Source organism: Ictidomys tridecemlineatus, chromosome 3 (genome assembly GCF_052094955.1).
Source record: "Ictidomys tridecemlineatus isolate mIctTri1 chromosome 3, mIctTri1.hap1, whole genome shotgun sequence".
NCBI lineage: Eukaryota > Metazoa > Chordata > Mammalia > Rodentia > Sciuridae > Ictidomys > Ictidomys tridecemlineatus.
The window spans coordinates 59,459,068-59,485,944 of NC_135479.1; the positions used below are offsets into that span (position 1 = coordinate 59,459,068).

General features: G+C 40.1%; 1 long non-coding RNA gene across 2 annotated transcripts in view; it reads right to left on the reverse strand.

Annotated features, from left to right (window-relative positions):
* LOC120884223 (uncharacterized) overlaps window positions 1-19,989 on the reverse strand; it is an 80,456-nt gene extending 60,467 nt beyond the window's left edge. For both annotated transcript variants that reach the window (XR_013436347.1, XR_013436345.1), the window contains exons 1-4: window positions 19,857-19,989; window positions 1,452-16,386; window positions 1,234-1,303; window positions 774-846 (exon numbers count right to left, since the gene is read on the reverse strand). This is a non-coding gene — a long non-coding RNA (uncharacterized LOC120884223). The remainder of the gene's footprint in view (window positions 1-773; window positions 847-1,233; window positions 1,304-1,451; window positions 16,387-19,856) is intronic.
* Between the last annotated feature and the right edge of the window lie 6,888 nt (window positions 19,990-26,877).

A 26,877-nucleotide genomic window follows, 5' to 3' on the forward strand; every position in this document is an offset into this window, starting at 1 on the left:
ATTACACTATGAGGCAGGCACTAGGTTCGATCCTCAGAACCACATAAATGTAAAATAAAGATATTGTGTTCACCTAAAAAAAACTTAAGAATAAATATTTTTTTAAAAGGGGGGGAAGGGAAGGGAAATGGAAGCGGAAAGCCATTGCAACGAATTAGGCATAACTTTCCTCTCCTTATATATGAACACAAATCAGTGTAGCTCCACATCATGTAAAACCACAGGAAAAGGATCCTAATTAGAATAAGTTACATTTCATGTAATATCTCAAAATACACTCTCCTGTCATTTATATCTAAAAAGAATTTTAGAAAGTCTACAGGCAGCCAAATGGGATGGAAAGCAGGGAGTAGGCAGTGCCAGGACTGTCCCAGCAAAGTCATCCTGCTGGGAAGGGTGTGGCAAAGTGCACATCTCCATGAGTTAGACACCAGCCACCTGGCAGCAGGAATGCTCAACTAACCTAACCCAGGCAGGGCTCAACTGAGGTGCTGCCTGGCCCTATCTAGCTGGCCCATTCTCCTTGAGTGTGGGACAGGGACAGCCAAGCAGGCCAGAATGCACCAGGACATGCTTTGTTGGTACTGCTGATCTGCCTGGGGTGAAGCAGCCCCACCCTGGATCACAATAATCAAGCGCATCCTCATAACTCAAGAAATAAGCACTAAAAAATGGAAACATTTATTTCTCTGCCACAATCACCTAGATGTCAATTAGCACAGAAGCAGAAAAGTCATATACATGTTTTAGCTCAAGCATTTTTTCATACTTACTTGATGTGCCCCTTCCTCAACATCAGCATCTCATGAATATTCCTCTATGTTTCCTGATGTTTTCTCACTGCTTCTATAATATTAAAAAAATAAAATCATGCATATTTCATATTGTCATGGTTCTGAAAAATCTATGGATGCCATGCAGACAGTGCCAAGAATATATGATATGTGGCCCCAAAGGCCCAAGTGTTTAACCCTTTCAGTCTGAGGTACTATCTGGACTTGGTAGAATCACTCCCAGGGAGTCCTAACTGGAAACAGGTCAGTAGGAGCATGCAAAGGAAGGGAATATTATGATTCCTCAGCAGCTTCCTCCTTAGGGCCAAATGAACATAGACTGAAACCTCTAAAATAATGAACCAAAACAACTTTTTTTCTCTGTAAGTTGATCTGTCTCAGGTATTTCTATTAGAAAATAACAGGGCTGGGGATGTGGCTCAAGCGGTAGTACGCTCACCTGGCATGCGTGCGGCCCGGGTTCGATCCTCAGCACCACATACAAACAAAGATGTTGTGTCTGCCGAAAACTAAAAAAATAAATATTAAAAATCTCTCTCTCTCTCTCTCTCTAAAAAAAAAGAAAATAACTAACAAAGCCAATAATGCCAATGAATCAGCAGATGCTGGGGGGTGGGGTGGGGAATACAACAACAAATGGGGTCTTATCACACTCACTTTTCTGAATCTTCTTTTCCCACTCCAGGGTGAGGAGAGACAATTCCTTCAAGGCACCTCCTCAGCTTGACTCCACTCCTTCTCCTGGCTGATGTATCCACATTAATAATGTATAACATGCACATGACCCCAATGTTCCTTGCTCATACAGCAATGTGCTGCCAGTTTTTGACACAATGCTCCATAAACACACTTGAACTTACTGGTGTTGTTGTTTCTGTGTATGAGTTTCTGGGGATATTTGCATTTTTCATTTTCCTGGGTGCTGCCACATGGCTTTCCACCAAGGCTGGTCCTGCAAGCCTGTCATGGGTGCAGACGGCTGAGCAGGTGCACAACACCGTCTGGTATGTCTTTAATTATCCTTCCCTTCCATGCCCATGCAAGATCTTAATCTGTACTTAGGTTTTCCTTCTCATGCACAATCTCCTATATGTCTGCTACTCCCTTCTTCCTTTGCACGAAAATTGCAATTTGTGATGAGTTCAAATTTTGCTGTTGAAGATGGTCCCATTGTGGGATTGCTCACTTTTCTGCTAAAATATGGATATAAATACATCTTGATTTCCCAGCTCATTAATTTGTTTTGATCTTTATCAGTTACTTCCTCCCAGTTTCCTTTGGTAATTAAACCATGTAGGTCCTTTTACTTTTGTTGTGCTATTTCAGTATAGAATTCCCATAGTCTAATTTTTCCACTAAATACAGTTAAGACCCAGGAGTTTGAGAATTAAGGGCTTTTCTTTCCAGAGCTTTCTCAACAGATTTCAAATCTGTCTAGACAGTCCTCTTTAATCCAAGTGTTTTTGAGACGGGTATTTCTTGAATTCTAAATGAAAATTTACTGGTCATGTTATTATTTATACTAATCTTATTAGATTATGATAAAAATATAGCTTTTCCTCTAATTCTCTGTGTTGGTTAAGTTTTTTTGTGGCCAAATATATAATTAATTTTTGCAGTGGTTCCATGAACATGCAAACCAATGTTATTTTCTGTTTATTCAAGCAACAATCTACTTACTAAATCCAAGGTTTTGTTCTCTTTTAACTTGATCTAATGCTCAAGACACAAACTGAAGCCCCTCCCTGTCGATGTGTTTATATTGAGCTGCCTGCCATTTCTAACAGCTTTGGCTTTGGGAATTTGGCCATCATCTAGCTTACTCCTCACTGCTTTATTTCTGCTGCAACTTTGCTTTCCACCACTGCATCACACCACATGTTGGGACTATAGAGATCACCTGTCTGATTTCCCATCCTGCCTTACTTTAATTCGTAACTCTCGGCAAACTTAATTACTGCCAGCTCTACTTCACCATGTTGGTTCACATGCATTATTTGTAAATAAAACGTGGCTGACATTCATTTTTACATAGCATGCTGACAGTGACACTCTGTGCATAGGGAGCTATTCTTTCCATTTCCCTTTGCTTAACTATGTACTTTGCCTTGGTCATTTCCTCACAAGTTACTATTTGTTTGTTTCCTTGCTAATTTGCACAGACCTTTCCCCTATTGCACCTCCCCATCTCTGCTCTTCCAATGAACCTGAAGAAAAACCTGAATGAGCACTCTGACTTCACATGCTTTTAATTATCTCTTTGTATCCCCAATTCTATACCTCCTACAGATGAAAATACAACACTCCCAGTACCTTTGCTATAGATAACAGTTCAACATGCAGGTCACAAGGATAATGTTTTCATAAGTTGCTTTTCAAAAACTGGCAGCTTTTTGTTTAGCTCAAAGCAGCTGAAACCCCTGTCTCTTTCATTTGAGCCTGTATAAGCGTCCCATGGGCAAGCTATTGATGTCAAAAGACTAAAAACTACACCCTCAGATTATGCTACTGTGGCCATTTTCTGAACTCCCCAAAGTGCTATGTAGATTGCCTATGCACAACTGAATCCTTCTCCTCAAATTACCTTTCATTGACTTTCTTGTCACATTAATGCCCCTAAACCTCAGGGAGGTGGTTTTGAGTCTGCGGTCTCTCCCTACCAACCTTGGCCATCTTTATAAACTCTCTTTTGAGCAACTTGCAGATTCAGGGAAAATCACACTGTGAGGAAGACATGACAGGACTGGTTTTGTAACACACAAACCACTGCCTGGACCCCCGGAAGACATCTTGGGGTCTAGGAAAGGAAAGAGTCTGCTCTTGAACATGTTTTCACTTTGGCCATTTCTTCAGAACTAAGACTGGTTTCTAGGGCAAGTTACTCTCTAACTAAAAGGTTATCATTCTTCACTGCTCTTGCATCTAAGAGTCACCTGATCAAGGTGATGAGACAGGAGCAGAAGGAATGTCAGGATGAGGGGATCAGCTTGCATGGAGCCAACACAGCTGTGTGGCACTCTCTTTCCCTTTACCTCAAAAAACCTTCTGAAATTCAGCATCTGGGGCCAGGGACAGACTCAGAGATGGAAATCAGCTCCAGAGAGCCTGGGGCAGAAAGACAGTGAGGTGACTGCACAGGTGCCATCCAGGTCAGCATTGAGCACCATCTCTACTTCTTTTACAGCAGAAAGAAGAACTATCCCTCTTTCTGTTTTTTCTGTTCTATGATTCTGGTATTTCTGCAGTGGGTGGGCAAATCTAATTGCAACTGAGGCCCCAACTTCCACTTAAATCATTGCATCAACTCAGGCCAGACCCTTCCCTCCTCTATGAAATATATATTCCTGTCTTATCAGGAGGCAGGGCCAAGTATATTTCTGTGCAGTGTCATATATATTTCTGTGGATCTGGTGCCTTCACCAGGCTCCCATCCAAACCCACTTCTAATAGACACAATACCTCACATTTTCTTTGAGGATCCAGTCCTGCCCGCCCCACACACACACTTCCATGCAGCTGAGAGAGAGTGATTACACTTTCTGACTTTGAGGAGATGGGACAAAAGGATCTCACAATTGAGAAAGGATGGAGACCTGGGAATGTGTTGTGTGGCACTGTTTCTATGCCTGTGCCAATGATAACACACATTCTATAAACACAAGGCCAGGCTACACCAAGCAGGGTACACCTGCACCCATCCTGGGCAGACAGTAACATGGAACCCTGAAGCACCACCCTGACCAACCCTACCCAGCCTGGAAAACTATGTAGCATCTACCAGAAGGGACTATGTGTAAGTTCCTCTCTAACCATTCACTGCACATTTGGGAAACTGAGGCCCAGTGTCAGATAGGGACTGGCCAAGAGAACAGGACAGAGGCAGACTCCAGAGGAAAAGGCAGGATCATGACTTCCTAGTTCAGGACTCATCCATCTCCCATAGGATTTCCTTTGGAAAAAGAACTTCCATGATCCTGGGGACACTTGCCTGCCTTTTCCATGTAACAGTATTTCTTTTCAGCCTCTCAATAGGTGCAATCATGTGGAGATCAGAGAGTGGGTCAGAGAAAATGGGGGCCCAGGAGGTGGAGGTAACATGGGAAAGGACAAAGATGCCAGGCATGGTGGTACATGACTACAATACCAGCAACTTGGGAAGCTAAGGAAGATCGCAAGTTCAAAGTTAATCTCAGCAACACTGTGACAACCTGTCTCAAAATAAAACAGAAAAACAGGTTGAAGATGTGGCTTGGTGACTATGCACCCCTGGGATCACTCCCTGAGACCAAAAAAAAGAAGAAGAAGAGACTCGAGACCACGCTTCTATGGAACAGGAGCAGCCCATCTCCAAGTACCTTGACTGGGCCCTGAGAATGGAAAGGGGAAAAGACCAGAATTTCATTGTTGGGAGGTCCCTAAGGTGCCCAGGGATGTGCTTACTCTCATCCCAAAGAGAACAAGGTGGGTGGCTCTGGGAGGTGAGGATATCCCCACTAAATACATTTCAATTCTCTTAAGATGCAGACAGAGAAAGAAGGCAGGAAGGAAAATGGCATTTTCAAAGTCACAAGGCAAGTGGCTAGGCCTGTTTTTAGTTCTACTCTATGTGACATCCCACCTGTTTCCATATTTTATCTCTACTTTTGTGCATTACAGAGATGTGACAACCTGGTTTCTCATTACAGCAATGTGACAACCTGGTTTCTAAGTGTTATCTCACATATGCAGGGGAAGGCTTAGAGACATGAAGACTTGTCCAAGGTCACAAGAGAGGACAGGAAGAGGAGCTGGGTTTAAACCTAGCTGTGTCTCCTCAGAGCTTGGACCCTGGCTATAGCCAGGCCTGGCATGTGATGTGGGGAACTGTGTTAGGGTTAACTGTGTACACATATGGAAATGTCATGGAGTTGGAGGAGGGCCAACAGTAGCCCAGAGGGACAAATGTGGGTATACCTAGAAGAGGGGTCAAGTCAAGGGACCCTAAGACATGGCTATGTTGCTTTCAATCACACTCCCAGTGCCTCCTCTAGTGGTACTCCTCCAAGTAGAACTCCTCAAAGTAGCCCAAGGCCCACACCTGGTAACCCTGGGGAGGTACGTTCAGGAGAAACCATCACTGTGAGTAGTCCTGCAGAGCCCCACCACCTTCCCCCTCAGTATGGGGGAAGAGGCCTAAGGCAGGAGCAGCTGGGGGAGATTGTGATCCTGGTGTCCTGTCATGGTCACCCCCAAAACAGGGATGTAGGTGAGGAAAGGGAGTGTCCAGGGTACATCCTGGGCCCCCAGGGTCATTTCCTGTCCTCTTAGGGTAGAAGCCTGGTATGAATGGTCTGTATGAGGTCTGGGGAGCAGAAGGTCACTAGGGGCAGAAATACCCTGAATGGAGGCCAGCAGGGGCTGATGCTCCCTGCCAGCTACCACGCACTGTCTTCCATGTTTTCCACAGGTTATCCTCCACAAGCGTTGGAGCTGCAGCATAAACTCTATGTCAGGGAGGAAGAGCCAGGGCCAAGCACCACTGGGCAGGAGCTGGCCCTCAGGGTAAGTGTGGGACAGAGGAGACTCCACTGGCAGAGCCTAGAGAAGATGAGAAGCAAATAAGAGCACAGACACCACCAGGACCACCTTCCTGGTAGGGCCTGGAGGTGGAGGGCATAGTCCTACACTATGAGGAATCTGAGCACCAACTCCTCACCCATCCCCACCCTCTCTGCCAGCCTCAGCCTTGGACTCATGCAAGATCACTTTTCCCATATTTGTGACAATATCAGAACAGTGACACAAACACTATTTCACTTCAATTTTTCAGATGATTTGCATTCTGCCATCCAACTGACCATAACTCCTAGACCCAGGTGTCTAGGTGTCAGTGGCCTGACTGTCCTTCCACACACTCTCTTACACATCATCAGGATTAGTAGGGCTGCAGTTAGGCAAAACACCAGGAACTTGTGCCAAATGGTCCATTTCTCTGGTACTTGTGTCTCAAGGAACACACCCAGACTGTGAAAGCAGGTGCTGGGGACCCAGGGCCTCATCACCTTCCAGTGGGACCTGGTTTTCACAGTCATTCAGCCTTTCAGGGCTATAGGACCTGGACCTCATTCACTCTTGGAACCATCACAAGGATACCACAGAAAATGAAGTCCTGGCTGTCCTCACACAGAGACCCTCCTGTCTGGGATGAGCCTGTTTTTCCCATCTCCAGAAGGTGATGTGCTGGTGGGACTCAGGGGATAAGCTCCTAAAACATGGAGCTGCCACCTCTGCTCAGCTAACAAACTGGCCTGAAGCTGCTGTGTTTCTAACTATCCCCTCAGCAATTCCACTGTGAACGCTGCCAGCCATTGCTCTGCTGGGGCTCTCCTGTCCCTCTGTGGGACAAGCCCCTATGTGCTTTGGATATTGCACTGAACTCCATCCCCAGACACTTCTGGTGGGTCAGTTTGGCACTGACTCTATGTTTCCTCAATGTACCAACCAAGAAGGCACAGGTGGCTCCAGAGGTATATGATACCTGCACAGTATCTCTGTCCTGGGCATACTCCCTGAAGAGCTTAGAGGAGACTCTGGAGCCCGCCTAACTCTATGACTCCCCCTCTTCCATGTCTACCATCTCGAGTTTCTCCACCCAACAGGAAATGGACCTAACACTGGGAAGGTAAAGCCTGCCCAGGGTGACAGGGTCACATACAGCTGAGTCCTGGAACTGAACCTCTCTGAGCTTCAGCCTGCTCCTCTGAACTGTGGGATGCCAATAAAACCAACATCATGGTAGGAAAGGCAGGCCTCTCATACTGCTACCCCCCTCTTCCTTTTTGGGTGTCTCCTCACTCCTTAACTTGCACTTGCCTCACTATCCACTTGGTAATATCCACAGCCAGGTCACTATGACAGGACTCAACATGGAGGACCAAGGCCACCAGGCCCAGCATTGAGAGAAAAACCTGGAGTCCACAGAGGATCAGCAGAAGGTAAGAAAAACTGAGGTGGGGGCATATGAGTGTGTCACAGTGGGACAGGGATGGTCATGCAGAGCATATAATCCAGGAATGGGCGGGGCAGGAGCAACTGTCACTGTGTGCATTCTAGGAACACTGCCAGGGTGGTTTGTGGGTGGAACTGAGTGAAAGGCAGTGGGAAATATATTATCCCTGGAAGGAACAGGGATAGTCTCTTGATCTGTACTCCTCTTACAGCTGCAGGGCAACCTCTGGTGCTTGTGGAAACTCCAGCTCAAGTTCCACCACGTCCACTACCTGAGAGAGAGCTGGCGCTAAAACACCTGCAATGGCACCTCCAGACCAACAACCCCTGCTGGCCCCTCAGCCAGCACCACTTACTGAGACCAACCCAGAGTCTCCCTTCCTCTCCTCTGCCATTTATTTATTTCTTATTTTTATTTTCTTTGTTTATTTACTTTTGCATAATTAGCTTCTTTCAAAATTGAAATTTTTATGTTTTAAAATATTTCGTTTACTGGCATTGAGTACATTCTCTAAACTGTGCACTGGTCACCACTATGTAGTTCCAGAATATTTTACTGAATTCGGTATCCATGACCACTGCCTCCCCCACCCTCCTGCTAGTCCCCAGCAACCCCTCAGCTTTCTAGTCCTGTGATATGCCTAGTCTGCATTTTTCAAACCAGTGCAGTCTGATTTCTCCTGGGCCATATAATGTTGGAAAGGACTATTTAAGTTTCTTTAGATGGGTAAATGCCATTCAGGTCTGTTTTTTTAGTTGTTGGTTTTTTGTTTGTTTTGGGGGGAGGTTGTTTGTTTTTTGTTACTGGGGTTGAACCAGGGGCACTTTACCATTGAGCTACATCCATGGTCCTTTTCCTTTTTTATTTTGAGACAGGCTCTTGCTCCATTGCTGAGGCTGCCCTAAACTTAAACCCATTTGCTCAAAGCAGTGTTATTTGGAAATACAAAAAAAGAAAAAAGAAAAAAAAAAACCTCTTGTATCAATGCCTAGAGAAAAGAAAAACCCCTTTGTACCAGTTACACCAGGGAACACATCCAGCAGGGAAAAGCAACAATGTCCAGCTCCATGTCTTTAAGAAGGTAAATCTCAACACCAGTGCTGAACAAAACAGTATGCAGAGACATCATTTATGGTAATAACAACGAGCCAACAAAATAATAAAGCACTTAGAAACTTATGTATCACAATAGAATGTAATGATAAGATAAAGGAAAAAAATAAGAAAACTCCAGCTCAACTTCCATAACCACCTCCACCACCTGACAGACCACCAGGGTTAGAACCACCTTCAACAGCAGCTTCAGGCCTGTGGCTCCTAGTGGCCCCACAGCCAGCACCACCCACTGCACACCCCCTTACACCTGTTCCAATCCCAGAGTTGCCCTTTCCCTCTCCACCCTTTTATTTTCTTCTCTTTTTATATATTTTTATTCAAACTAGTTTATTTTAAAATTTAAGATTGTTTTTAAAAATATGCAGCTTAGTGGCTTTAAGTGCATCCCATTACCCTGTATTTGGTACCCACACCCATTCCCTCCCTTCCTCCCTCCTGCTAGTCTCCAGGGAACACTCATCATTCTCTCCCCATGATTTGCCTCTTCTGGGTTTTTCACATCAGTGCAGTCTGACTTCTGTTTGACCACATATGTTTAGGGACTATTTATGCTTGAATTTCCTTTGAATGGTAAATCCCATAGAGATCTAAGATTTTTAGGTTTTGTATTATTTATCTTTTATTTATTTCTTTTTTTAAATTAGTACTAGGGATTGAACCCAGGGGGATCTGAACACAGTGCCACATCCCCAGTCCTTCAAAGTCTCACTACATTCCTGAGGATCCCCTCAAGTTGGGGAAAATGGCCTCCAACTCTGAATCCTTCTTCTTCAGCCTCCTGTGTCACTTGGGTATCCTCCTGTGTCATTTGGGTATAATTGTGTCACCCAACCAGCAGGTCTAAGTTTATATGCAAAAAGAAAAATTATTATGAAAGATTTTCATGACATTGAAGTTGAAAGTATTTTTTTTCTGACTGAAGGGTCAGAAGTCACAAAAAAATGACTGACTCCTTATAGAAAAACAAAAAGAACATAGATACTTAGACAAATCACAACTATCAAAGTGTTCCTAAAAAATCAAGACTGATAAAAGTTTAATATCCCAGGGACATGAAGAACCTCATGTGTCAAATCATTTTTCTAGTGGGACAAAGGACAAATTTCCACAATTCAAAATAGAATTACTGCACATAGTAACTGTTAAAGATGCTCGATCTCTGTCAACACACCAATGTTGACACACATATTACTGAGATGTTTTTTGTCCCCATTGAGTGGGCAGGTTTTAAGGCTGGTGCTGAACAGCCCTGGTGAGAATACAAGAGACAGAGGCCTTGGCAGATCCCCTGGGAGATATGGCCATGGGGACTCCTCTCAGAATCATTTGGAAGCCAGAAGAATCAGGGAGGAAAAAGAAATCACAAGCACCCTAACCAGGAAGGAAGAAGGAAGAGCCGCCTCTGTTGGCAGAGGACAAGTCCTCTTCATAGAACATGCTACAACCTTCTCCAATAAATCTGTTAGAACTAATTAACAAGTGCAGTCAAGGTTCAGGAAACACAGTCCACCTGAGAAAATCAGATGCATTCCCATATCCTTAATAATCAACTATAAAAAATAATAATATTCCATTTACAATGGCACCAAAAGAAACAAAATACTTAGAAATAGAGTGATGCAAATGTATTCAAACAAAGCAAATTTACTTGTTTCATAAAAATTATAAAACACTGATGAGAAAAACTGAAGACATACATGGATAAGAAGATACAGTGTGCTTATGGATTAGAAGAATAAATATTGTTAAAATGTCCAGGCTACTCAAAGCAAGAGATTCAGTGACATTTCTGTAAATCTATCAAGGGCAGTTTTCCTTAATATGGAAAGAAAATCCTTTAATTCACATGGCACCAAAAAAAGATCATGAGTGATCATTTCCTCCTGAGACCAAAAGGTCAAATGAGAGGCATTACAGTGCATAATTATGAGTATATTGTAAGACTCTAATAATCCTTTCAGATACCGACATGAAAGCTGACACAAAGAAGAGAACAGAGAATACCACATGAATATGGAACAAGGAGAGAACTCAGATACAAACTCACGCACACAGAATCAATTACTGAAAAGACACCAAAACGCACAATAGGGAAGGGACTCTCTCATCCATGTATGTTGCTGGGAAAAGAGGATATTTACATGCAAAGAAATGAAGCTGGACCTGTATCTTAAGCAGTACATAAAAGTAAACTAAAAAATGGATTAAAGTCACAGAGACAAATCCACATAAATCTGATTCCTGACCAAGGTGCCAAAAGCGTACCTTGGGGAAATGACAGCCTCTTGAGCAAAGGCTGTGGGGAAACCTGAACAGCCATAGGTAGAAGAGTGAAATGAGGTCCTTATCTTTCACTCTGCACAAAAATGAAACCAAAGTGTATCAAAGTCTTAGGAATTAGTCCAGAAACAGCAAAACTGCTACAAGAAAACATAGGGGCACCATTCAACACACTGGCAGAAGCACTGACTTACTTAATAAGACCCCGAAAACTTAAGAAATAAAAGCAAGAACTAATACACGTGACAACATTAAATAAAAAAGCTTCTGCACAATAACAAAAAAATTAAAGAGTGTGAAGACAGCTACAGAATGGGAGAAAATGTTTGCCAGATACTTTTCCAACAGGGGATTAATCACCACAATATATAAAGAACTCAAAAAAAAAAACCCTGATAAACCACTCAGTAAATGGGCAAAATATCTAAAGAGACATTTTGCAAGAGAAGAAATTCAAATGGCCACCAGATATAAGAAAATATGTTCAACATCCTTAGTAATTAGGGAGATAGAAGTAAAAACTACACTGAGATTTCATACTACCACAATCAGAACAGCAATCATCAAGAATACAAATAAGGATAATTGTCAAGGATGTGGGAGAAAAAGCATGTTTATACATTGTTGAGAGGACTGCAAATTAGTACAATCACTTTGAAAAGCAGTATGTTGATTCCTCTAAATGGAACCACTGTATGGCCCAGCTTTCCCACTTCTTGGTAGTTACATAAAAATACAAAATCAGCATACTACAGTCACATGTGCATACCAATGTTTACAACAGCATAATAGCCAAGTTATGGACAAATGAATAAAGAGTAGAAATTTGGCCAAAAAGAAAAATGAAATTATTTGCTGGTAAATAAGTGGAACAGGAGAACATCATGCCAAGTGAAATAAGTCAGACTCAGAAAGTAAAGGTCAAATTCCTTCTCTCATAAATGAACGTTAGGGTGGTATCTTCCAAAAATAGAAGGGAAAGGAGTAGAAATAGAAAATCAAGGGTGAGGGATGACAAGAGAAAAGAGGAAGAACTAGGGAATAAAGTTGATCAAATTATACTATGTGCATGTGTGAATATATCTCAATGCATTCCAACTTTATATATAACTACATTTCATCAATTTAAAAAATCAATGAGAGACTGGCAAGATGGTGGAAGGAAGGAAACCAATAATTCCCAATCTCCTCATGCACAGAAAGGAGGCAGTGAAGGAAAACCAGAATTGTGAGATGGGTGAAAACTTAAATGTTCTAAGACTCAGTATAACAAAGTCCAAGACCTGGAGAGATTTGCAGACTGGTTACCACAGTAGAAAATTAGCACACAGTTCCCTGATCCCAAAGCCAGACCAGGGTGGGGTAAGGGGTAAGGGGCAATAGAAAGAGAGAGGGAGTAGAAATTTACTTAAACTCACCCACTAAAAACATTAGGAAAGGCAGATAAAAATTTAAGTGTGATGGGAACATCAGGGCCCTTATAACAGATCAAAGGTTAAAACCAAATTGTGAAAGGAAAGCTGAGCCAGGGGTTCACAGCCATCTCATGACAGGACATCTTCCTATGTCCAGACAGCTGCAAATGAAACTAGAGGGAAGTCCCCTGGATTGGGACCTCATCAGAATAGAGCCAGAAAGAAATTCTAGAGGAACCACTAGTAGCCCCCAAATCACTGAAACTCCCTCCCCCTCCCCTTCCCCCAAAAGAGGGGGAAGGGGCTGAGTGGACTGCGCTAGGAAGTACGCCTAGCCCACCACTCTGCAACCCAGGCAAAGGCAGGGAGTAAAAAGAAAAAACAGCAACAAGAACAAAAAAACTCTGTGTAGCATCCACTAACCCAGATAGTGACAAAGCAGCAAAGTAACTGTGGCTCTGAGCAGAGGAAAATGGATCCCTGAGGACCACAGCAGCACCAACCATGACATTGAGGGGAAGCACTGTTGAGAAGCCCAGGGACCATCCTCTTGACAGTCCATACCAGAGGGAAGCTTCAGACCCCAGAGCTCATAAACCAGAACTGGCCATGGGAGGGTCACAGAAAACAGGGAAGTGGCTCCTGTACCCCAGCAATCATGGGGGGATCCATGGCCAAAGGAGGATGCATACATTCTAAATGTCCAAACCCCAATGAAACCCAACCAAGATCCAACAGGAATTTTCTTCACCTGGCATGATTTTCTATAAATAACTCTAATATCAACATTGAACATATAAATAACTTTTTCACTTGAATGATTGTGGTTATGCTAATAGCCAAGATTCAACACAATTGACTGTATTTTATCTACTAGTTTAACTAGAATCAATCTTCCTATCCTTGTTTTCCTTGCTCTACTTTATAGTTGCTCCTTTTACCCTTTATATTCGTCCTCTTGTATTATCTGCTATTACCTCAAACACAAATACCACCCAATCTATTCCTCCTTCATTCCTTCCTTTCTTTTCTTTCATCTTTTTCCCCAATTTTTCCTCTTCCCCACTTTTAGCACTCATTTAAGATTATAGCAATTTTAGTAAATTGAAGAACTAAATTTGACCTATTCCAGAACTTCACTACAGCTTAGACCTGGATTTGAGAAGCCGTGGACAACAATGTCAACATTGTGTTTCCCATAAGGTTGAATAGCAGGAGGCTTGGTTCTGAGTGATTGTAGTAAACAGGGTTCGGTGGCATTTCTCAAAGTGGTGCTGATATTTGGATCAACAAAAGTTTCACTTTGACTTGAAGTACCAACATCTGGATATTCACCGAACCCAGGGCTCTTAAAAGAAAGAAGCTCACAAAGTAGTGAGCTATCACAACAGATGTGTAGACATACCAACAATATGAAAAGGCAAGGGAACAAACCATCCCAAAAGCCCATAATGCTTTAACAACTGATCCCATCAACACTGCAGTGGAGGAAATGTCAGAAGAATTAAAGAGTTAATAGTTAAAATGCTGGATGAGCTAAAAGAAGATATAAGGAGTGAAATTAAATATGGGAAGTAAAGGATCACTTGAATAAAGAGAGATTCTGAAAAAAAAAAAAAGCTGAATGGAAATCCTAGAAGTGAAAGACTCAATAAGCCACATTAAAATTTCAATGGAAAACACCACCAGCAGACTAGACCACTTTGAAGACAGGTTGGAGGCCTCAAAGACAAAGTAATTGATCTTGAAAATAAAGTGGACCATGAAGAAAGGATGTTCAGAGACCACGACCAAAGCAACATCACACTAACTAGAGAGGAGCTGAAATGATTTCCTATAAGATTAGGAACAAAAGAACATGTATATTCAATATACTATTGGAAGTACTGGTCACAGAAATAAGAGGTAACAAGAAAATATAAGGCATCCAAACAGGAATGAAGGCGGTCTAAATATCCCTGGTTTGCAAATGACATAATTTCATATGCATAAACTCCCCTCATTATAAACATCTGGGCTGCAGGCAGCCCCTGATTTCCAGTCTCCTGGCTTCTCAGGGCTCCCATCAAGCTGGCTGCACAAGGAGGTAACAGGAATAGATTCTCTAAAGACGAATGTTGGTGGAAAGGAAAGAGGTTATCCCAATGTTGCTAAAACCTAACAAATAAGCCACAAAGTACAGAAGACATGGGGATCTTTCGGCATAATGAAAATAACAGCAATAACCAGGTAGGACTGTTGCCAAGTACCAAGCTGTTATGAATATAATATATAATATATATTGTGCTGATGCAAAAACCAAATGCTCAGAATCAACTCTAAAACTGCAGAGCTCTCAGGATCAAGTTTATGTTTCAAAACTTTTAGTTCTTATTATAAATTTATTTCTTAAACTGTGGGGAAAACATGTGTCATAAAATTTAACCATCTTTACCATTTCTAAGTGTACTGATCAATAAATATTAAAGACATTATTGTGCAGTAACCACCTCTGCCCACCTCCAGAACACTTTCTACTTGTAAAGCTGAAATTCCAAACCAACAGTGTACAAGGGTCCCCCCACTGATCCATAGCCATGCCAACACTTGTTCTCTAGACTTCTTGCCAAGAACCAGCCTAACAGGTGCTCAGTGACACCTCATTTTGGTTTTGAATCTGCATTCCCAGCCATTAGTGATGCTGAGCACCTTTTCATATCTGTTGGTAACCTGTCACTTCCTTTGGGAAAACGCCAAGGCAGGCCTTTTCCCCACTATTAGAGTCATTTTAACCCCTGTCAGATGTGCTTTGTAAATATTTCCCCCACTTTGGACATTGCCCTTTCATTTTATGGATGGATTCCTTTGCTTTTTGTAGCCCTGCTTGTTTAGTTTTCTTCTGTTGCCCCTCCTGTTGGTGTCATGTCCAAAAAATCATTGCTAATACCCATATCAAGAGATTTCCCCTCGGTTTTCTTCTGAGAGTTTCAGGACTTGTATTTAAGTCTGTCTTCCATTTCAAGTTCCTTTCTATGTATGGAACATAAAATAAGGGTCCAATTTCATCCTTCTGTGTGTAGGTGCCCAGTCTCTGCAGCACCATGTACTGAGGAGACTGTCCTTTCCCTCTCATGCACTTCTGTCCCCTTGTCAAACATGACTTGACCCCATGTGTGGGTTGAAGTCTGGGCTCTCAGCTCGGCTCTGCTGGACTATGTGCCTGGTTTTGTCCCAGTGCCATGCTGTCTTGATATCCTGGCTTTTCATAGTTGAAATCAGCAAGTGTGATGCCTTGGAATTATGTTCTCAATTCCCTTTGGGGTGTTACTTTCATATCCTGCAATTTTACTGAAATTATTAGTTCTAACACTTTTCTGTGTGACATCTTCAGGGTTTTCTACATATATGTTATGTTTTCTTTGAACAGACATACTTTTATTTCTTCCTTCCCCATATGGATGCCTCAATTTCATTTTCTTTCCTTACATGCTTCTGTTATAGAACTTTCAATACTATATTGAATGGAAGGGGAAAAGCAGGCATCCTGAACATTTTTCCAATTTTACCAAATAAGCTTTCAAGCTTTCACTCCTAATTATGGTGTTATCTGTGGCTTTTCATGTCATATCTTTATTGAGGTAGTTTCCTTCTAGTCCAACTTTATTCACTGTAAAGTTTTTCCCTTCATAAGATGGTGTTGAATCTTTTCAAATGCTTCTTCTGCTTTGGCAGAGATGATGATATTCCCCCTCTACTTCAGTCTGCTAATGTGGTATACTGATTGATGGTCACATGTTGAGCCATCGCCATGTTCCTAGAATAAATTATACTTGGTCATGTTATACAGTCACTTTAAAAAGCTGCTGAATTGCACGTGCTAGCATTGTGAACATTTCTGCACCAGGATTCATAAGGGATAATGATCTAGAGTTTCCTTCTCCTGTCAAATCTATGTCTGGCTTCAGTACCACGTTATTGCTGGCCTCTCGGAATACATAAGGTATGTTCTCTCTCCTTTGAATTTTGGAAAAGTTTGAAAAAGAAAGCTGGTAATGCTTATTTAAACTTTTTTAAAAAATATTTTTAGTTGTAGATGTACACAATACCTTTATTTTTTTGTAGTGCTGAGAATAGAACCCAGTGCCTCACATGTGCTAGGCAAGCACTCTGCTACTGAGCCACAATCCCAGCCCTTATTTAAACATTTGGTAGACTTCTTTAGTGAAGTTATCTGGTTCTGAACCATCCATGTGGTTCATTTGGTGTTCTTGTTTAGAACTTTCCATTGGAAAGTTGTTTTGGATTACTAATATCTTGTGAGTTTTATTTTTCATTTTTTTATGATTTCTCAAGATTAAGTCTTTAGAAGGTGGTATGCTTCTTGGAATTTCACATTCCATACCAGTTATTCAATTTGTTGGCATATACTTTTTCATAGTTTTCTCTAAAAAAGAGAAAAAAGTTTTTTGAGTCAAGGTCTCACTGACAGTGAACTCTTGGGCTCAAGTGATTTGTCTGCCTTAGATTCCTGAGTAGCTATGACTACAAGCATCCCCATTGTGCACAGCTAAATTTTTTATGAATGTAGATAGTAATGTTCTCATCTTCATCTCTGATTTTAGTAATCTGAGTCTTTCTTTTTACTATACACCCAGATAAAAGACTTTCATTTTTTTTATCTTTTTGAAAAACTAATTTGGATGTATCGAATTTGGAAGTTGCATCATTTTTATGCATATTCACTATGCATTCAGAGATGTGAGATTTTAAAAATGGTACGCTCTAACAAAATGCTACAGTGAAATTTGGTAGAATATTAACAGATTAATTTATTCTTAGATGTCATCATAAAAATTGAATAAGTACATCATAGCATGGCAACTTCAAAATGTGAACCAAAGCCCTTTGTAAATATTTATGTGCTATAGATTATGGTACTATAGAAATTGAATGAATTGTTATATTCCTTTAAATATGCTCTCCAGGTATGCTTTGAAATAAATGACCCAATATATCCAATATACACTTATTAGATTTCTTCTTTCACATCATTTGTTGGCATTTTAACAATTCCTGATGTAAAGGTTAAAAGTGCAATGGAGCAAGGAGTATTTCCATAGAAAATAGAAAGTTCCTTTTCTCTTGCAGATGCAAGGGTGAGATTTTGTCTGCTACAAAATTTGTTATGCCTAAGTGGTCCTGACAATGTTTAATTCCACAGGCCACAATATTCTGTCTCCTACAGTAGAGCCCAAATTTCACTGTGTTGCTATTGAATCCACTTAGAACATCTATGAAAAAAGCAGAAAAAGGGCTTTGATATGAAATAAAATTTTCATTGTAAGTTAGACTTCAGAGTATTTTTTTCTAGAGAGATTTTAATTTGCATGAATCTGAAGGATATTATATGTATTTGCAAATTAGCTTTGTCTTTATTCAAATAATATAGTTTTTAAAAACTGAGGTGTTTGCTTTTTATTGTGCTGGATCAACATTCCAGAAACTTCATATTCATTTACTCATTAATTGCATTGTCCAATATTTATTGCTATAAATGTGCCTTGAATATGTTGGTTACAATACAGTTAAAAATCAAAATGGGTACTTAATGGTTATTTAGTACGTGGCTTCAAACATACATTGATTCTCATTATTTAATAATATACAGTAATCTATATATTCATGTCCACTAACTATTAAGCATTGTCTCATTTCTATCTATTATAAAGAATTTAATTTATATTGCTCTTTTCTATATTTGGGGATATGTTGTTATTTTTTAATTTGTTCTAATTATTTATACATTATGGTAGAATGCATTTTGACACATCATACAAAGATGGAATAAACTCATTTTTCTGGTTGTACATGACAGTTACACCAATTCTGTAATCATATATGCATATAGGTAATACTGTTGCTGTTTTTAATAAGCTTCATTTGTTGGAGAAGTTTTAGGTGCATATCAAATTGGGTAGAGATTTCCTGTACATCTCCTGGCTACCACAGGCTCCCTGTTATCCACATTCCCCCACCAAAGTGATATGTTTCTTACAATGAACAAATACGAATTGATTTATTTTTATCAAACAATGAAAGATTTTATTCTTGTGTATTACTAGTGAAAATTTAGACTTCATGAGTGATATAAATTCCATATTTCTTTTTGTTGTTCCTAATTATAAATGGGCTTATAAATTTATGAGGTAATTTCTAATGGTTTTGGAAAGGCATTGAAATATTACTGTCAAGAAGATGAAAAACATTTAACAGCTCATGTGTCAGTTTTTATTACTAACTGAAGCATAAGTGACTGTTATCTGTTTATTTCAAGGGTCAATGTCAGTGGGCCACAGGGGTCTCACATATTTAGAAAACCTGATTTGGGGTGTGATTGTAATGAGAGAAATATGTAAATCAGTAGATCAAGAAAAGTACTACCCATCGGGAATGGGCCTCATCCAAGCAGTTGAAGAACTGGATAAAGCAAAACACTGAGTAAGAGTGAACTGTTCCTGCCCAGTTGCCTTTGAGCCATGACATGGGTTTCATTTGCCTTCAGATGTGAACTTGAACATTAGTTTTGTGGGTATCAACCAACCACCTTCTCACCTCAACTACACTATAGGCTTTCTTGTGTTCAGGCCTTTAGGATCAGGCTGGAATTCCACCACAGGCTCTCCTGAGACACCAGCTTGAGGACTACAGAACTTGGGACTCATCTGCTTTCAAGATCACATGAGCCAGTCCAGGGTCAGTTTCTCTTCCTGCTGGGACACACCATAGTGTCCCAGGGACACAGACTTGCTAGCTCTGGGCAAGGCCTTCTCTTCTGGGAATCTGTCCCATAGCCAGAGGCACCATCCTCCTCCCTCCCTCACAGGACAGTTCTTACAGGCACCTTGTACCTCACAGGGTGCAAATTCAACCTGTCTGGAGACAGCCCATCTGTGTGTTGCTACAGCCCCCTACCATGCACCCAAGTGACCAACTCAAGCAAGCACACTGGGAAACCTACTTTTCAATTCAAATTATGTCCCAATCCTGGATGGAGGGTCTTCTGGTAAACAATGGCAACTCCTACTTCAATGCACCTTTCACATCCCCTAGTGATTTCTATGGGTTGTGCCCCATAGAAGCACTTCTTAAATAGACCAGCTTTCCTTTGCCCCCCTGCCTCACAATTAGGGCAGGCAACTAAGCCTGACTCCCATCAGTCAGCATGAAAACCAAATACAGAGCAAACACCATGGAATTCAACCCACAAAGTTGATCTGTTTTTACCTTTTCTTGATTTCACTGCGTGCATGCGGCAGCCACCCAGAAACCAACCACCTCTTTGCTTGACAATCACTAGCTGTTCAAAGGGAAGAGTCCAAGTGGGATAGAATCCAGCAGTTCCACAGGTTTCTCTAAAGTCAGTCCTAGGGAAAAGACCAAACTGCTCAGGAATGTCAACTAACTCTGCATCTCCTAGTAGGTTTCTGCACAAGCCTTTTCATTTATTACCAACCCTCCCCATTACAGCATGTCTCCAACATCACCTAAGACATCATATATATTTTGTGTTTCAGGGATATTTTTTGTTCTTCAGTTACAGGGGCATTTTCAACTAATGAAAGTTATCATGGTCAAAGTTTTATCAGTCATCACTGGGAGGTGCTCACAGGTTTTTGTGCAAGCCCCTGGTTACACTTTCCCCAGCACAATGTTATAAAGGATCTGTCCATTCCAGTGCTCCAGCTTCTAGCCTATGCTCTTCAAATCCCATTCCCTGTGTGGACTCAAGCAATCATCATGTGCAAATGTCTAAGATTGTACTACTAGAGATAAGAGGAACATATCTTAAGATCATAAAAGCTATCTGTGCTAAGTCCCAGGACAACATCATTCTAAATGAAAAAAAATTAAAAGCATTCACTCTAAAAACTGGAACAAGAAAGGGATGCCCTCTTTCACTACTTCTATTTAACATAGTTCTTGAAACACTTTCCAGAGTAATTAAACAGATGAAAGAAATTAAAGGAATACAGATAGAAAAAGAAGAACTCAAATTAGCACTATTTGTCAATGATATGATTCTGTAGCTAGAAGACCCAAAAAATTCCAACATAAAATTTCTAGAATGAGTAAATGAATTCAGCAAAGTAGCAAGATACAAAATCAACACCCATAAATCAAAGGCATTTCTGTACATCAGTGACAAATTCTCTGAAAGGGAAACAAGGAAAACTATGCCATTTACAGTAGCCTCAAAAAAATAAAATAGTTGGAAATCAACCTAACAAAAGAGGTTAAAGTCCTCTACAACAAACTAGAATATATAAAGATCTTTTTTGTTCTTGGATAGGCAGAATTAATATTGTCAAAATGACCATACCACCATATTTAATGCAATTAATCCCAGTGGCATTCTTCATAGAAATAGGAAAAGCAATCATAAAGTTCATCTGGAAAAATAACAGACCCAGAAAAGCTAAAGCAATCCTTAGCAAGAAGAGTAAAGCAGGTGGCATCACAATACCAGACCTTAAACTATACTACAGAGCAATAGGAACAAAAACAGCGTGATACTGGCACCAAAATAGACTGGTAGAGCAATGGAAAATAATCGAGGACACAGAAACTAACCCACAAAATTACAATTATCTTAAATTAGATTAAGGTGCCAAAAACATACATTGGAGAAAAGACAGCTTCTTCAACAAATGGTGCTAGGAAAATTGGAAATCCATATGCAACAAAATGAAATTAAACCCCTATCTCTCACCATGCCCCAAACTCAACTCAAAGTGGATCAAGGACCTGGTAATTAACCAGAGACCCTGTGTCTAATAGAAGAAAAAATAGGTCCAAATCTCATTAATGTTGGATTAGGCCCTGACTTCCTTAATAAAACTCCCATAGAGCAAGAATTTAAATCAATAAATGGGATGATGGGCTGGGATTGTGACTCAGTGGTAAGAGCGCTTGCCTAGCATGCATGAGGCACTGGGTCTAATCCTCAGAACCACATTAAAAAAAATAAAGATATTGTGTTTATCTAAAACTAAGAAACAAATATTTTAAAAATAAAATGGGATGGATTCAAACTAAAAAGCTTCTTCTCAGCAAAAGAAATAACCTCAGCTCAGGAAGCTCATTCCCTGCTGAGGCAAGGAGGAGGCCAAGGGGAATGCTGGGTCCTTCTCAACTGCCCATTAGTATTTCAAGGTTACGTTTTTCTGGAAGCACCTGTTCTAGCCTTACCTGCCACTTGGGTTCTGTGAGACTTCAAACAACTCATGAGATTTCCACTGCTAACTTACCCCAGGAGCTGGATGGCTTCAGTGCACTATCAAGAAGCTACAAGTCTTGGGCTGGGGATGTGGCTCAAGCAGTAGTGCGCTTGCCTGGCATGCGTGCAGCCCAGGTTCGATCCTCAGCACCACATACAAACAAAGATGTTGTGTCCACTGAAAACTAAAAAATAAATATTAAAATTCTCTCTCTCTCTCTCTTAAAAAAAAAGAAGCTACAAGTCTTGAACATCTGAGGACTGAAAAGTGTCTCACTGTTGCAGCTCTGAAAAAGAATGGGAGGAAACTGGCATTGGACTCCTCTACTCCTCAACTTTCAGTGTCATGCATAGTTGCTTCCTTACTGATCCACTGGACTTGGGAACATTGATAGCTTACTGACAGACACATGGTTATTATTTCTGTTCATTCTTTTCGTGTTTGGAAGTATTCATGATCCTTATAACTGAAAAAAATGTATTGGTATGATGAAATTCATGCAGTTTACAACTGGGTAAGTTAAATTCATTACAAATCTCATCATAATTCATCCTTCCTACGTCCTTGTTGGAAAAATGTGCTGTGGCAGAATCCCTCAAGTAGTATACCCAGATAAAAAGGTCCCGAATTATCAGAACTTGCAGAGGTCACAGAAATTATACACTGGAAGTGAGATACTGAGGAGTAAATGTCAATAGTCCCCTAGCAGGGACACACCTAGCAATTCACACTGCATGCTCTTGTTTTCACCAGCTAACTGTTACAGCTTGAAGTCTTATGAGTTATCATAGAACATCTATAATTTGACATCAAAATTTGTTTATTTAAATTTTTATTTGGCATTCCCAGCTTATTTTCCATGAGGCAAAGTTAATTTGCATCTCATGGCGTTCTTAAATGTTCCAGTATATTATGGTTTAGATTTTAGGAGTCCCCCAAAAGCTCATGAGTAAGAGAACACAAGAAAGTTTTCAGGTAAAAACATTTGGTTAGGACAGCCTTAAAACAATCAGTGCATTAATCACATCACAGTGATTATTACCAGAGTGATGACTATAGACAGGTAGACTATGACTAGAAAAGGTGGGTCATCTGGGAGGGGAATGCCTTTGGTATACATTTTGTGAGCTGAGTTTATTCTCTCTATGCTTTCTGATCATGTCCTGAGACACTTTTTCAACTGCACTCTTCCAACGTGATGTTCTGCCTCACCTTAACCCCCAGAGAAATAGAGCCAGCTGTGTATGGAATGAGACCTCTGCAACTATGATATTCTCAAACAAAAAAAAAATTTTCCTCTAATTTTTGGTCATAGCAATGAAAAAGCTAAAATTCACCAGTTCCTTCTTATCAAAGATTTCACTTTCCCATGAGTGAATAATAATATGAAAATATAATCTACTGTCATGTATATCTAAGAAGAATAGAAAATAATTTCATTTTCTATGTTTTCACTCACCCACAAATTACCTGAGTAATTCAAAGTCACAGATATAAACAATGTTTACATTTTAAATTGCTCACCATTCTGAATGAATGATGAAATCCGGCAATATCATTCTCTGTCCTGACCATGAAGTGAATCATATCTTCGTTCAATGGATTCATGCTCTATAGGCTACCCACCCATCAGTACCTTGATAACCATCTGGCCATGAGCTAAACTGGGGAGAACTGCACATGCTTATAGATAGGGGTCAGTATTATCTGTAGTTTCAGCCACCCCACTGGGGATCTTGGAACAGATCCTCCAGGATAAGGGGGTCTACTGTATTCCTCAAATTACATACTTTAATTAGTATTAAAGTATGAGCTCTCCATACTTTAATTAGTATTTGAAGTCTTTCTCTTGGAACCAAAACAAAATTGGAACATGACTTTCTTTGAGGAAAATTTCTTTTTCATAGGTTTCTCTGATACCTCTCAGCTGTGGAGACACAGGGTTATCTCATTTCTACTTTTCCACATAATCCACTTCCTCTGCTGTGTTCCCTGAAACTGTCTTGCCTTTTGCCCCATTCTCAACTCTGTGGAGAAGGGCATTCACTCACATCTCTCCCTCTTCCTGATAAGCTACACACCACACTGGAATGTCTCCTTCAGTTCACTCTCCATGACCCCAGAAGATGGCTCTAGCATCAGTTCTGACTTTCATCCTGGGGTTCATTTGATTGAGTCTGTTCACACCTGTGTTCATCAGAGGACAGCATAAAGATAATTGGACAGTGATTATGGGTTCATTCTGACTTCTGCTTAATGGGATTCTACTGGCATGTTCTAGTGTCTGGAAGTACAAGAGACTCACTTGATTGTGGCAGAGATGTACAGTTTGGAGAATGCTCAAGGATTAGGAGAGACTGGGATTTCCCCATCTGTGTGGCACTAGAAGACACAGTCATTGTAATCAAAACATTTCCCCCCAAAATTAACAACATTGATCATATGCTCATATACATGAAATAACATATGAAAATAATATAAAGTAACCAAGTTATTTTATGTAATATACATTAGATATATCGTACCAGTTGAAGAAATTTCCTACACTAAAATCAAATCCTTTTGACAAACAAATTAGAAATTTTCTACAACACATAAATATGGGCTGATATTTTTAGGAAAAAGTAGAGGAAGTCAAATAGGCTTTCCAATAACAAAATAATTTCCAAAATTAAATCTTCATTCCATATTAGAAGGCCTTTACTTACAAGAAAATACAAGAATGTTTGAAAAAAAACTGTTACAACACATGAATATACTTTCCAAATTAGAAAATGAATAAGGAAAAATGTAAATAAAAATTAATAATGCAGGATACAAGGATGAAATTTTCAATGATCTGGGGAGATAAACATGATTTTTTAAAATATACTTTTCTAGATGTTGATTGGCACAATAACATTATTTATTTATTTGTATTGTGCTGCTAAGGTCAAATCCAGTGCCTCACATGTGCTATACAAGCACTCTACCACTGAGAACAACCCCAGTCTACAACTTTTTTTTTACATAACAAATTTTTAAAGAATGTTACATTGATCCTAATTTCCCCCATTTCAATGAAGATATCTAAAATTAAAGTATTCAGATATTGAATAATAAAAAAGAAACTTTTAATTCAACAAACATCTCATGCAAAAATCTCCACCACTGGATTTTGTATTAAATTCTATAGACATTTCATATAAATGGACTTTAGCATCATAAAATATTAATAGTTGTTATTAAAGAGCCACCATCATTTTGGGGATCTTCTAAAAGTGATTGACAAATTTTGCTTAGTGAAATACCCACACTTGGAAGTCACTTTAACATATTATTTCTAAACATCACCACCAGTCACAGATGGGTCCTGTGAAAGATGAATTAGTTAGTGTAAATTAATGTAAAATTATTTAAAGTCTTCACTGGTCATGAGCAATGATCAAATATGACAATTCTCTCAGTAGAAAATGAGAACTAGTAAGTATCTTTTTAAACATATTATTTGCTTTCATAAAACCCAGGAAAGTAAACTTGTAACTGAATTCCAGTTTTGATATAAATACAATATTGAAACCAAAAATTAATGTCATGAGTTTTACTTGACCCCCTTTCAATTCGCCATTTGTTTTTCACCTGCTTTAACCTGAGGGTTAAAAACACTAGTTAATTATAAAAATATATGGGTCAACATCCCATATATTTTTATAATTATAAAAATTATAAAAGGGCCTTCCTTACCCCTCACCCAGGAAAGTCCTGTGTCCCCAGCTCATCAGTACAGCTAGAGGGCTTGGTCCATTCTATTCCCTTTCTCTGTATGTGTCCTGGGAATTTCTCCACCAAACCTGCATCTGCATAAAACCTCACCTCCCTCCTCTGCTATGACGAGCCTCCACCTGCAATAAATGGGTCATTTTGTCCAAGTCCTGCTGAAATACAGTGTGAGGAAGGAAAGAACAAACCTTTGGGAATGGACTACTTAAGAGAACTTCCTCGGGCAGCAGCGAACAAAAGCGCCTTCCTCAGGCATCAGAGCCTCCAAAAGACCTTCTCCTCGGCAAAGATGAGGCTCCCTCCACCCAAACGGAGGACAAGCTTCCAGGGCTGGGTACTGAATAAACCTGGCCCAGGCTACACAGGCCTGTGCACCATCTGGGGCAGAAAGCAGAATTCGTTGCCCTCTAGTGGCCCTAGGCACTCAGGGCAGGATCTTTGCCTTCATTGTGCAAGTTAACCTTGTGCTCCCTGGTGGCCTCCTGCTGATTCACTGGTAGAAAATTGGGCTTTTTCATCTAGGTTATTCACTATCTTATATTGTTCAGAGTATTCTCTTGGGATGCCTTTTCTTCCTGTAAGGCAGAATGACCCCATATTCAAATCTTATAAACCCCATGTTCAAATCTTATAGTTTAGGTCATACCTTTTGTTCTTGTTGCTTCAAGGTGAAGGTGGTCAATTTTTCTCTTTTTTAAAATCAACTTTGGATTTTATGAATTCTACCTTTTTCTATTTTCTAGTTCATTTTTTCCTTTTTTTTTTTTTTTTTTTTTTTTGGTTTTGGGAATGAACCCAGGAGTAGTTAACCACTGAGACACATCTCCAGTCCTTTTTTAATATTTTTATTTAGAGTCAGGGTCTTGCTAATTTCCTTAGGATCTTGCTAATTTGATGAGGCTGAATTTGAACTCATGATTCTCCCCAGCTGCAGAGATTTACAGGCATGTGTCATGGCATACAATCATTATTTTCATTTTTAGTCTTTCTTATTTCCTTCTTTCATCTAACATTGTGTTTAGTTTATAATTTTTCTAGTTTATTATCCTGTAATTAGATTACTATCATGAAGAAAATGCAGAGTCCTACAAGCAAAGAAGATAGAAAACATCTTTCACCATTAGGAAAAAGCAACTAAAAATCACAATGAGAATCAAAGGACATAGGGGAGGACTGTAGTCCCAGATATTCAGAATGCTTAGACTGAAGGATTGTTGGGGCCTAAGAGTAAGAGAGGAGACTGCACAACATAGCAAGACCCCATCTCA